General features: G+C 43.1%; 1 protein-coding gene across 9 annotated transcripts in view; it reads right to left on the bottom strand.

The window, feature by feature from the left end:
- The window catches only part of LOC143829878 (tetraspanin-4), a 724,382-nt gene that overhangs the window by 505,214 nt on the left and 205,257 nt on the right, over nt 1-13,911 (bottom strand). The gene's annotated exons all lie outside the window — the stretch shown is intronic.

The following is a 13,911-nucleotide window of genomic DNA, read 5'->3' as shown; positions in this document are numbered from 1 at the left end:
ATTCTGCACAATGGCAGCACTTCTGGGGTTTCGTGAAGCCTGACGTTTCAGGGGTTTCTGAACACTAAAAAAGTTGAGAAAGGAAGAAGAGTTAGTTCTTATATGCTCAAAGCAGCTTACTTCCCTTTCCTCTCCCCATAGCAGATACCCTGTGAGTTAGGTGAGGCTGAAAGAACCCTGATATTATTGCTTGGTCAGAACATAAGATTTCATTCTTATTTGCTGCTTTTTCTCTTCCTGAAGGAGGCTCAAAGCAGCTTACAATCGCCTTCCCTTTCCTCTCCCTACAACAGACACCCTGTGAGGTGAGTGAGGCTGAGAGATCCCTGATATCACTACTCAGTCAGAACAGCTTTATCAGTGCTGTGGTGAGCCCAAGGTCACCCAGCTGGCTGCATGTGGAGGAGGAGTGGGAATTAAACCCGGCTCGCCAGATTAGAAGTCCGCACTCCACCAAGCTGACTCTACATGGCTGCCCATTTAGGCTTAGGGCTGATCCTGCCTTGAGCAGGGGGTTGGACAAGATGGCCTGTATGGCCCCTTCCAACTCTATGATTCTGTCCTAAACGGTCTTTGTACCTGCAGGACTGCCTCCTCCATTATGTCCCTCAGAGAAGCTTACGTTCGAACTCATAAAACATGCTCAGGATCCCTGGCCCCAGGGGAGTGAAATTAGCCTCAACCAGAGCCAGAACTTTTTTTTCTGCCCTGGCGTCATCCTGGTAGAAAGCTCTTCCAGAAAGAACTAGGGCCCTGCAGGACCTAAGAGAGTTCTGCAGGGTCTGAAATATTTCACCAGGCCTATGGAAGTACAGGAAGGGCTCTGATCTTCTCAGGGAGCTCATTCCACCAGGTGGGGGCCAGGACCAAGAAGGCTCTAGCCTTTGTTGAGGTCCAACGTGCTTCTCTGGGGATCCACAGCCAGTTGGAGGTGGCGGAGTGTAAGACTCTTTTGGGGGTATAGGCAGGGAGGCAGTCTCCCAAATACACTGGGCCCAAACTGCATATGGCCTTAAAGGTGGGTAAAGGTAAAGGTAAAGGTGTCCCCTGTGCAAGCACCAAGTCATATCTGACCCTTGGGGTGACGCGTTTTCATGGCAGACTCAATACGGGGTGGTTTGCCAGTGCCTTCCCCAGTCTTTACCATTTTACCCCCCAGCAAGCTGGGTACTCATTTTACCGACCTCGGAAGGATGGAAGGCTGAGTCAACCTTGAGCCGACTGCTGGGATTGAACTCCCAGCCTCATGGGCAGAGCTTTCAGACTGCGTGTCTGCTGCCTTACCACTCTGCGCCACAAGAGGCTCTTTAAAGGTGATTATCCGAACCTTAAGATTAATCCAGAATTCAACTGGGAGCCAGCCAAGTTGCTGGAGTACCGTCCATTAAGCTTTGAAAAACTGCTCACCATGCTTTGTGGGACACCCCTCCCCAACAAAAGCCACCAGGAAAGCCACCAGGAAATCATCTTGATCCAACAGCAACCAAGAGCGGATTGACCTACCTGAAAGGCCATCCATGGGCTGACAGGAGAGAGCTTGGAAGCAGGCATAACCCATAGAAGAGAAGCCATTATTACTACTTCTTTAAACTGGCCAAACTATTTCCTCCCACTAAATTTCCCTGTGCCAACCACTGCCTACAGCAGAGCTCCCTGCTACTGATTTACAGTATGACTCTAACACACAATAAAACTTAATGAAAAGGGGGCAGGTAATAGGGTAAACTAATCCAAAGATGGTCAGTCAGTCAGTCAGGTAATGTCCTATACATATAAATTTCTCCCCCATACACATACAACACAGCTTGAGGGCTAGCTGCCTCAGCTAGTATTCATACTGGTTTCACTGCCTACGGGATTCTGCTCCTACTGTCTCCTCTCATTTGGGTACAGTAGATAAACTCCACATCCCCTATCTTGTTTGTATCATGTTCCAATGGAAGTGCTATTTTACCTCTGTGTTTTTTTTTTTTTTTGGTTCACTTCCACTACAATCAATCTGCCACCTGCCCAACTGGGTGAAAAATATCCTAAACCTAGAAGAGGCTGTCAGATTTAGAGTTCAGCAGTCAGATGACAACATTTCTGATAGCCAGAGTCTCCTCACCAGGCCAGCGGTTGAATTCGGAATGACTCTGGGTCTGGATGTCACAAAACCAATTAGCGGACTGGAGAGACGCCTTCTGTGAACTTCTACATTCAGAGGCAGCAAATCTTTGGACTATTCCACACCCAATAAATATAGTGAATTGCTTACCTTATGAAGATGCCATATTTTTGGCGTTTTGCACAATGTTGCCAACATCCAGCATCCAAGCAGCAAACCAGTAGCTACATTGTCCTAAAGCACTAGCTGAAGAATTGCATAAAGTGGATTCCCCAGCCTGCAAAGCATGAGCTACAGGAGAACAACCAGTGAGCCACACACTAAGGAAATGTATGGAGGCAAAGTAGCACTATCTTTGCCTCCAATGTCCCGCTCTCATCCCCACATCTCTCGCCCTTCTCCAGGGGACTTTTTTTAAAAAGCAAACTGCCTTGAGCAACAAATAGGCATTCAATCATGCAGGCAAAGCAACAACAACAAAAAAATTCCCCACAGTTTAAACCAACAACGCATGCCTCTCTAAAGTCCTCCCCCTTCAAAAAAAAATCAGGAATGAGATTAATTTCCTAAAGATTACAGACTCATGATTCCATAAGGGGTGGCATTATAAAAAGCACTATGCATCTATGATTAGATGCATAGGTGTTTCAATGGAGAAGTCTTACTTAAAAAAATAAATAAACTGGCACTGGGGGCCCTTTAAAGCACGGAGAAAGGGGATTGGCTGCCTGGCTTGACTGACAGGCAGAAGAGAGCTACGTGTAAAGCGTGTTACTCTTTTCTGCCATTTCAAGCAGGCATGTGGAGTGCAAGGAGCGCAAAAAGGCAGCAGACAAAAGCGAGAGAGCCAGAAGGTGAGGAATGGCTAGAGGTGTGATTATTTTTAGAGCATTTTGCTGGCATAACGCTATTTTTTTTTTTTTTTAATGTGTGGAATTGCCCTTTGAATAGAATACTAGGAGACAATCCCAAAGTTTTGGTCTTGGACTGTGGAGGGCCAACAAAGGGCATAGAAACCAAGATCTTTCCCTGGGGTTGCCTACCAGTATTGCAATTCAAAAATGTGCTGCCTCTGAACACAGATATTGGCTGCTGTTTGAAACAGGCTTCTGAATTAGATTGACCACCATCCTGATCTACTAGCACTCCCTTATGTTCTTATGGATGAGCCTCTTGTGGCGCAGAGTGGTAAGGCAGCCGTCTGAAAGCTTTGCTCATGAGGCTGGGAGTTCAATCCCAGCAGCCGGCTCAAGGTTGACTCAGCCTTCCATCCTTCCGAGGTCGGTAAAATGAGTACCCAGCATGCTGGGGGGTAAACGGTAATGACTGGGGAAGGCACTGGCAAACCACCCCGTATTGAGTCTGCCATGAAAACGCTGGAGGGCGTCACCCCAAGGGTCAGACATGACTCGGTGCTTGCACAGGGGATACCTTTACCTTATGTTCTTATGATTGCATCTCTACTGTCTCTACCACATGGACAAGAAACAGTGCAAGGCGTAATAGACTTTCAAAATTAAATTCAAACCAACTGTTGTACATTCCATTGATCCATAAGACACTTCTGTTTCTTCAAAATATACTAAGGCACCATGAGTTACTGCAGTCCTTGTGCAAGTAGAACTGTTCTAAGTACATGCATCACTAAATGCAACCCAATGTTTTCAGAACTATTCATCATTCCATTATTGAAAAAATAGTTTATATATAGTTTATATAATAGTTTATATATAGTTTATATATAGTTTATATATAGTTTATATATAGTTTATATATATTCTGCTATATAGGTGAGTTTCTTACACATGGGAAGATCCTATTGGTAATGGGGTTTTAGGCAGGAGAGCTCAAAATTCAGAAGAATATGTATTTATTGTTTTTTTTTTTAAGAAAATGCATTGTCATATGCCTTACTCCAAAACATCATACTTCCAGAATGCATCTCCTATACAATCTCACTTCCACAGAACATATAAGCAACATCTGTTATTTCAGTTTCAACACCTAGCTTGCTGGAAGGACCCCTGAAAGCAACCAAAGAGAGATTCTGGAAACCAGCACATATATCCAAGGGCTCCAAGAAAGAAAGAATAGACTTCAGAGAAGGCAGAATAATAGATCACAGCTTCCAAAACAACTCCTGTTTGAATACTTTTTGACCTGAAAACTGGGTTCATAAGAAGGGTCTTCAGTAAGAATGAGGACGGCTAAATATGATGACTTACCAACGTAGCGTCATTTTAAAAGGAATCATTAAATTAGTGAAAGCAACCAAAAGATCAGATTAGGGATGTTTATTCAGTATATCCAAGCTTCAAAAATAGCAAAAAAAAAAAAAACCCCAACAACAAAAAAAAGCACCCTTTATATTTTGGCAATTCTTCTGGCCGGATACAGGTTGGGGCTGTGCTTTTACTATCTGAAATGGTTGCAAACTTTGAAGGGATGTTGCATTGTTTGTCTTGGTGATATTCCCAAGAGAGTGTCCCCCGTCCCATTTTTGCATAACAGAATCATAGAATCATAGAATCATAGAGTTGGAAGGGGCCATACAGGCCATCTAGTCCAACCCCCTGCTCAACGCAGGATTAACATTACAGCTTTTCATATAGAATAATAACTGTTGAACAAGATAACCCAAGAGTCATGTATACCATGTGTCCAAAAATTCTTATTTATTTAAGACATGTATTAGCTGCCTTCCTTCCTTACAAAGCTCCAGGAAGCTTGTAACACAACATTTAAAATAAAATACATTTAAAAACAAAGTTTAAAATCATAATTCAGGACTGCTAGCAAATTTATCCAAATGTACTTCTAAATAAAACCAACAGCCTTCTAAAGATGAAAAGTGAGGGGGGCCAGGCATACCTCCCTAGGTGCTGCCACCAGAAGGCTTAAATTGTAGTATCAAGCAGCAAGACTTGTTTGGATCTCTGATTGTATTGAGAGAGTCACTAGGGAATCTTTGGAAGATAGAAAAAGTAAGTCTTGGGACAGGGTTGCATGATTTACTCTGGCCCGATGAGAAGACACGTACAACAAGGCTATCAGGTATTGAGAGGCAGTCTCTTAAAGATCTGAACAAAACATAGGGCCAGGATCAGCCCCAATATTTCTCCCCTAAAAGTTCTGACAGAAGCTCATTCAGACATGACACTACAAAAAAAAAAAAAAAAAAGCCCTTATGAAGTGTCAGGACTTGGTGGATACATCTGGCTTGACAAGAGACTGGTAAGAGATAAAGCAAGAAAGCAAGAAGATAGACTGGTTCAGTCATAGGCAATTAATCGCAAGGATGAAAAAAGACTTTAAAATTTCTGACAGAAAGCTTGGAGGTTTAACTGAATTTGAATCAGAAGAAGAACAGTTGCTTCTTTTATGCTGCTTTTCTCTGCCAGGAGTCTCAAAGCAGCTTACATTTGCCTTCCCTTTCCCCTCCCCACAACAGGTGGGTGGCATGAGGCTGTGAGGTGGGTGAGGCTGAGAGAGCCCTGATATCACTGCCCAGTCAGAACAGCTTTATCAGTGCCATGACGAGCCCAAGGTCACCCAGCTGGCTGCGTGTGGGAGAGTGTGGAATCAAACCTGGCTTGCCAGATTAGAAGTCCACACTCCTAATCACTACACCAAGCTGGAGTTTTGTGAATGCTGGATCTTCTTTCTAAAATATGTTGGATGGGTTAAGCACTAATTTTCTGTTCTTTTCTTCTCTATGGTTAAATGTTTTGTTTTGTTTTTAATTATATCCAGAAGGCTGCCTCTCATATACCCACCAGACAAGCTTCTTTGGTTGATGGAACAATCAGAGAGCCAGCTTGGTGTAGTGGTTAAGAGTAGTGGCTTCTAAAATGGCAAGCTGGATTTGATTCCCCGCTCCTCCACATGCAGCCAGCTGGGTGACCTTGGGCTTGCCACAGCCTTGATAGTGCTGCTCTCACAGAACAGTCTTGTCAGGGCTCTCTCAGCCCCACTACTTCACAGGGTGTCTGTTTCAGGAAGAGGAAGGCAAATGTAAGCTGCTTTGAGACTTCTTCAGGCAATGAAAAGTGAGGTATAAAAACCAATTCTTCTAGAAATGTGCAATCAGACATAATTGGTCTGAATGCATATCTGAAAAGTAGCTTATCAGTATATTCCAGGTATATTCAGGTCTCTGGATGGTATCCAGAATTTTCTGAGATATTGTGAATTGGGTCCCAAAATATTCCCAGCAATATTCTTCTTATGTTGTTAAAGTTAACAAAAAGAATTTTTTCTCCCTCTCCCAGAATACTAGAACCCAAGGCCATCCAAGGGAATTGATAGGCAGTAGGTTCAAGATAGGAGCCAGGGAACAAGTTGGCCTGTTCCCATCATGCTCTGGGCCTTTTTAGGCATGGGCATTTTTAAATGGCCAAATTCTTCTTTAAAATAGCATTGTCTTTGGCTCTGAAGGAAAGGTAAACGTCACTGCACAAAGGAAATTTGAACTTGGGCCACTCCTACCACGATATCATCCTGCCTTTCATTCTTTGCTCATACACCCGCATAATTTACAAATCAGTGAACCCTTTCCTAACAATCACAACTAGAACCCCAGATCTGATTTCTTTCAAAAGGTTATAATGATTTGCAAGCATTTTCCCCCTTAAAAATATAAACAACAACCAAACAAAGCATGAGAGATTCACTTTGTTCTGAATAAACAACTTATAAAATATTTAAGGCAAGGATTTTCAACAAGCAGTGTTTTTCTCCTGTGGCTCATTTCTTATATCACTTTAATGCGTCTATCATAACATTACCTATACACATACAGAGTTAATGAAATGTCTAAGCCATGAAGCATGTGGATGTATAAATGAGCTCATATGGCCTTTCCGCACACTACAGAAAACTGATTTCTGGAGCTGCCAGGCCTCGTTTCTTTCATTTGTTCTCTGCTATGAAAAAACATTGACAAGTTTCTCTCAAAGCAAGAAAAGTGGAACAAAAGTATTAAAATGGGGGTGGGACATAATTTTAGTAGGCAGTTGCAAGAAACCACAAGTAAAATGCAAGTTCCGTTGATTTAATACAAGATTAAAGAAAAAAATGAAAAGCACATGCAAATCGGCTACCTTTTGGATGATGTAAGAAGGCAGAGAAGTCTGTAACATGCCCTGAAGTTAGTCACTGTTTAGTGTTCTGCTTGGGGGCCTCTCACTGGAAAGCCTGCACTTGACAAGTACAAATCTTGATTTGTCAGGATGCACATCTTGCAATGTCCCTCTTCCACAGTATGGTGTATTTGTACAAATTAGCTACTTGTGCCCATTGTCTACCATATTGACTAATCCTGGATACCTGATAATGCCTTGACAATCTCCTCCCACATATATGCACATGGTTTTAGCACAGTGTATTGCAAGATTGCGGGGGAGTAAAGAGAAAACCTGACCTAAAAGCTCTTACAGGAATAAATGAGTTTATGAAATAAACAGCTGGTTTTAGAACCACTGCCACTTCCCATGATTTTTGCACTGGCTTCACAGAACTATTCCATCAAACCTATTGAAAAGTAGGAGTGTGTGTGCATGGGGGGGGCACTACTACAAATAAGCTGAGTTTTTCTATCAATTAAACAGATGTAGTCATCACTAAGAAAAAGTACAGTTATTTGAACCTGAGCTTCTGATAGAAGCTCTGGAAGTAGAAGCACACATTAAGAAGGGAATCAAATGAGTGGTACAAATTGGATTTTCTTGTCAAACAATTTACAAGCTCCATAACACTTGCATACACACCTATTTCCCTTAGGGTTGACAGGATAACTTGACCTTTATTCAGCTGACAAGTATTAGCAGAAAGAACAAGGCAGGAAAGAGGTAGTTCTTGAGGAAAGTTTTTCCCCTCAAACCAAAGTCTCACAATTCTGCTGCCACTGGACTCCAGATTATCTCACAGCTATTATCTGCAACATTTCTAGTCTCTTGCTCTGAAAACTGATTAGCAGATTAAGTAATCATCATCACTCACTTAGGAATGGGAACCTTCTGAGCGCACATAGTCTCTCATTTAAACACAGATCTACAAACTACCCCCACTGTGCATGAAAAATTATACTTCAGAATTGACAAAATAAAGTGTTATTAAATTATTATTATTGTTATTATTATTGTTATTATTATTATTATTATTATTATTATTATTATTATTATTATTAAACCTTTTATTCTTCAGTTCCATCCTTGGGCATCTGGACACACCCACTGGGTTCTGCCCCTTGCAAAATTTTGCCTTCTACAAATGGACAATTCCAGTTACAGAGGATTACAGATGAACTGAAACCAATGACTTCATCAATTTTTTCCTTACATGGGTCCAGCCACAAGTCTTAAAATGAATTCTGTATTCTCTGGCTGTATCTTCTCAATCAGAAATAAATGTCACAAATAATTTGGCCCTAAGAATCTTCAGGCTGAAGCCATACTTCCACCTTGCTCTCTTGTCACAGACAACATCAACAAAAATGAACTGGCAGTCATATACTACTCTACTACCCAGCTGAAACACTAGTGCAGAATGGAAATGGTTATCTACATCCAGCGTGCACATCTGAGCCCTGACAACCTTCTTCATTGTCTTATGTCTTTATGAGCTTTCATGACAATAATACCTTAATAATGCCACATAACCACAGTACTTTACTGAACTGTTACTGGCTCTGCAGGTGAATTATTCGTCTTTTTTTAAAAGAGAGATTCTCACTGTTCGGAGAAATTAGCAGAAGTTCATGAATTAAGCTTCAGGGTTTAGAAAACATTTGTTTTGAAGAGCAAGCACCTTTTGCAACTTTCAGGTGAAGGATGTAAAAATCCACAACCTTTTGACAAAACCCACCCAAGAAGAGGAACACGCAGATCAAGATTGTCAAGCAACACACTTGGCCGATGTCCAAGGAAACAGCAGCCAAGCAAATGAGCTTAAATTTTCACTTGCACCGGCAACAAGCTCAGAGGGCAGCATATTGGATTCTTGCCATTTAGCACGGCAAAAGCAAGTTTCTTTGCACCATTTTCAACACTTTTCCCATTGCTGCATTTTAAAAAGTGGAAGGAAAAGCAGTACTAAAACATAAGCTATATTAGACATCACTGTGCCAACAGAAACAAAGAGGCATACATCTAGTGAAATTCCAGGATCTACCAGCCAACATGTGCACAACACTTTTCTTTATTTGCTAAGGCTGTCAATTAAAAACACAGACTTCCCTATGTATTTCCACAGTTCTTCCAAATGTCAGCCAGTACCTGAGCGAATTGCCCCATTCCCTTCCCTTGCTTTGCATAACAGACAAGGGGAGGTTGACAAGCTGAGCATCCTCTCTCATATAGATATGGCTGTGCTTTTTGATGTCAGTTAAGGTCACTTGCATCTATTCAGCCTTGTATCTCAAGGGCTTCAATTCATCACTGCCAGCCTGGTCAGAACGGGATCATCCATTTGCAGCAGCTGGGAGTCTGGTTTGGAATCTCAATGCAGAACGGCTACAACCGTTCCCACTGGCACTTACAAACGTGCACGCGTACACAACAAGGACTAATCCAAACTAAGCCTCGGCTGCACTCACTGCACGCAGCCCTCCAAGCGAGGCCAATTTTCCTGTCTACAGAAGTCATCCCAGCTGTTGCATATTACACAGAATCAGAGGGTGATCATGTGCTGCAATGCTAATTACCTGGGTCTGCAATAAGGCACTTCATCATGCAAGAATGATGTGCCTGGTTTATACAGCAGGAGAGGCCAAAGGTTTCCTGCACTTCGTATATCAGACCACAACTTTCATTTTATAAATGATACATGATGATATGATGCCAAAAAGGACACTTTCCCCCCATAGGTGTTCACATTTAATTTTATCTATCTGCATTTTGGATCAAATCAATGGAGGCTGGAATCTCTCAGCAACCTCAGGCCAGGAATAGACATAAGTGTAATACCTGACTTCTAGCAAAAACAGGAGCAGTACATCTCTCTGCCTTTTCTCTCCTGCACACCATCTAAAGCTTGTGATGCAACATCATCATATTGCAAGCTCCCCTGGACCTTCAGAGAACAGCCAATAAAGAAGAGCAGGGTTAGGGGAACTCTCAACACCAGAACAGGACAAGAGACATCAACATTTAACTCAATGTTGGGGGAAGGGAGAGGCAGCATGGGGCTACTGCTCCCTGGGCAACCACCTGCTGCCCCTGACCCCTAGTTTCAGCCAGGTGGGCCTTCACCTGGCTCGGAACCACAAGGACAGTTTCCAACACAAAAGCATCTCGACTTTCTGCTTTCTGCCAGTTCCCAAATCACATCATCAATAAGAATAAAGCCCCTCACTGTATGCTTTGTTTTCGGGTCTCTTATGCACTTAAAAAAATCTTTTTGGTATTAGCCTTAATATGATGAATTTGTGATATAGGAAGCTATCAGGGTTCCAGACTGACTCAGTACACTGCTGCCTGATTTCCCCTTCCTTCTCCCTACTCCCTTGTGCACAAGGAATCTGTCAGCTGCAGCCAATGGAATCCAGATTTTCCAGGAGGTGACCCTACAATGTTGTTGGCAACTGCATCTGTTGCCATCATGGACAGCGACCCGTGTAGGTCGCATCCCCTTGGAATCTCAGTGGAACACCGAAGCCTAGGTGGCTATGAAATAAAAAGCAGCACAGCAGCACAGCAGGTCACCCCAGACAAAATGTAAGGCAATACACATATAATATTTTTAAAACGGAAGCAGCCTCAACAGCTCTGCCCCACATGACAGAGGAAAATATCCAGAACATCCTCCACCCACATGAAGAATTAACAGTCGAATCTGATGGAGCCAGGAGAATGCCGTCTTGGAATCCCACACTTGGGAGAGATATGGGAGAAGGGTTTGCAGGGAGTCATTGAGGGGATGGGGAAGAAAGGCCGGGGGGGGGGGGTGGCAGTGACCAAACCACACTCTCTTTGGCCAGCAGCCAGGAATACACATGACAGTGTGAAAAGGCCAACCAAGGCACCACATGGAGAGCCAAAAGTACCGTGGGCTGGGGGCTGATATAATATAATTATAATAATATAAAATTAGTCTTCAGAATAATGTTTGCATCTGCAAGGAGGCACCACAGCAAACAGCAGCCATGTCCATCCCCCAAAGCACAAGGGCAGTTGCTGGGAACTGTCTTCCCTTTGCCTATCTCTGAATGCAGGCATGCACGCGCAGTACAAGCCACCCACACCAACCTCCCCTCCCCTCAAACAATGGGAACGTGTGACTGGGTGGCAGAGGAAGAGCTCCTCTTGCCAGCAATTTGTGCACCTGTGATACCAGCCTCCCAGAGTGCCAGCCTCTCCTCAGAAGACCACCTTCTTGCTGCAGCCCATTTTTCCCTGGCCCTGATCAAACTGCCGGTTGCAGCAGCTACTCAGTTAGAACCATTCCTCAAAAGCTTTTCTCTCAGGATGTCCATCCTATTTGTTCTGCCTTTAACAGCCCTGTGGCACAAGAGTAACACACACACACACCAGGCAAATAAGAGCAGCAGACATCTGCTCTGGAAGGGGGCATCTGCTCAGCATGCAATGGACTAAATGTTTCATTAGGCAGATTTGTTGGGAGGAGAGACAGCTTTCTACCGCTAAAGGTCCCATCCACAAAGGAATTGTTTGGGGCCTCAGAGGCACTTTTTGAATGCACTTAGGGTGGGGACAGACCTCAGACATAAAATGGCATCAGACAAGAGTGAGCAACCAGGAGGAGCCAAGACCCACTGAAATGCAAAACACGAGGCTTGCCATTCCCCTGAAGGGAGAGGGGATACCCTGTTGTCACTGGGTCCTTCCATACCACCACACAGTTGCTGACAAAGTGCAGGAAATGGGGTGGGAGGCATCAGCAGCATCCTGACATGCTGACATCACTCCCTGTGTTCCTGGAAGTGAGGTCAGTATGTTCCCAGAGATACTCTAGTATTGGGGTAGACACCTACAGTTAGGCCATGGAGCTTTGCCCAAATGCCAAAGCATTTTCAGTGTCCCTCAGAAACATACCGATGTCACTTCTGGGCATACAGGAAGTGACATTAGTGTGTCACCGGCAATCACATTACATCACTGACATTACATCACAGGCAAGTCCCCCAACTGACTTCCAGGCCCTACTTGACAAGGCTACAAAAAACTGGTCAGGCCACATCAGTATGGCACCTAGTCAGGGCATCCAGCAGGTCCAAGGCTATCAAAAGGGAGGGGAGAGTAGCTAGGCAAAACAGTCTATCAGCAGCCAACAGTGCCCAACAGTGAGGTTACAATGCCCCCTACACCAAATCACCATACTAGCACCCTGAAAATGGGTAAGGTCAGCAGCAGCCTGTTCAAGAGCATTCTCAGTGGTAGCTTCGCAGAATGGGGGAACGTGCTACCTGACATTGAGGTGGGGCTGCCAAGCAGCAGGCAATGATACCTGAGGGCAAGGCATCATCTGCCTCTATGGGAGGCCTGGAAGCCCATTGTCAAGAAGGTTTCCATACTTCTGTCACTCCACAGGTAGTGGGAAATAATGCTCAAGAAGCCATTTTAAAATTGAAAATATAAGTGAAGAAGAATGAAGAGCCCAGAAGGCTACCATTACAATGGAACAGGAGTGTAGTCTACTACAATGAGTAGCTCTAGTAATACCTGCTTTTGCTGCATCATTGTTTATAGGACATCTCGCTTTATATAGTTGTTCACATTGGTCTCTGATTCTGTAAACCTAGTCCTATTGCATTGTTCATGTGTTGTCTTATACTAAATGCAATATTTATATCCTGTAATCTACCTTAAATCTCAGCAAAAAAGGTGGGCTGTAAAGAAAGTAAATAAACATTTAGAAACATGATACATTGCACAAATTCGACCCAGAGGAGAAAACTTTAAAAAGGGTTCCAGAAAGGAATAGCACAAGACCTTGTAGGTTGGTGTATACCAGGGTGGATCTCAATAGGGGTATCCCACAATAAAATTATGAAGAGAAACAAAGAGAGATTGTAAACACAAGCAAAGAATCCCATTGAATAAAAAATAAAATAAGGAAAAATGTAAAGAAACTATGCTTAGGACCTGAGAACTAATTCCCGACATAACCAGACACACATACACCGGCAAGAGGGTACATTTGTAAAAAAAGGAAAGGAAGGAAACTAGAAGTTTTATGGAGGGGACATATAAACTGAAATCTTGGGTTTGAGGTTTAGAGAAGAGTCTGCAACACTTTTTGTTATGAAATGGTTCAGATAATGAGAACCGTAGCACACTTTTCACTGACCTGGGATGGTCTTTTTATGGGCAAGAGTCCCATAGCTGGACCCAGAAACCCACTTACCCAGGAAGGTCCAAGATGTGAACTTTGAATCTCAGTGGCAGATTTAAAGTTAACTGTTGTTGGACTTTGGTGGGAAAAATAAAAACACCCTGATTAGATTATTTTGAGCCAAATTTGCATGGGCACAAAGAGTCTGGATATGACAACATGACTAACATACTTGAAATATGTTGATGTGAGCCAGATCTGCACTAACACAAAAGTTTGGGTGAGCCAACATAGCTCCTGAAACAGGATGGACCATAAATTAATGACTTGAGTGCCCTTCTTGACTGAGTAAAAAATGAAAAAGAGGAAATGGGCCTTGACTAATGTAGTAGCACCTTCCTTGTGCTGGGCAGACACTTTTGGGATATGTCAGGATATTTCAGTGTTGAAGTCTTTTGTTATTGAGAATGAAGTTTTATTGTTTTTGAAAACACTGAGCTGAGGGCACTTAA

This window comes from Paroedura picta, chromosome 2 (genome assembly GCF_049243985.1).
Source record: "Paroedura picta isolate Pp20150507F chromosome 2, Ppicta_v3.0, whole genome shotgun sequence".
Taxonomy (NCBI): Eukaryota; Metazoa; Chordata; class Lepidosauria; order Squamata; family Gekkonidae; genus Paroedura; species Paroedura picta.
This window is presented reverse-complemented; position numbering and strand designations above follow the sequence as displayed.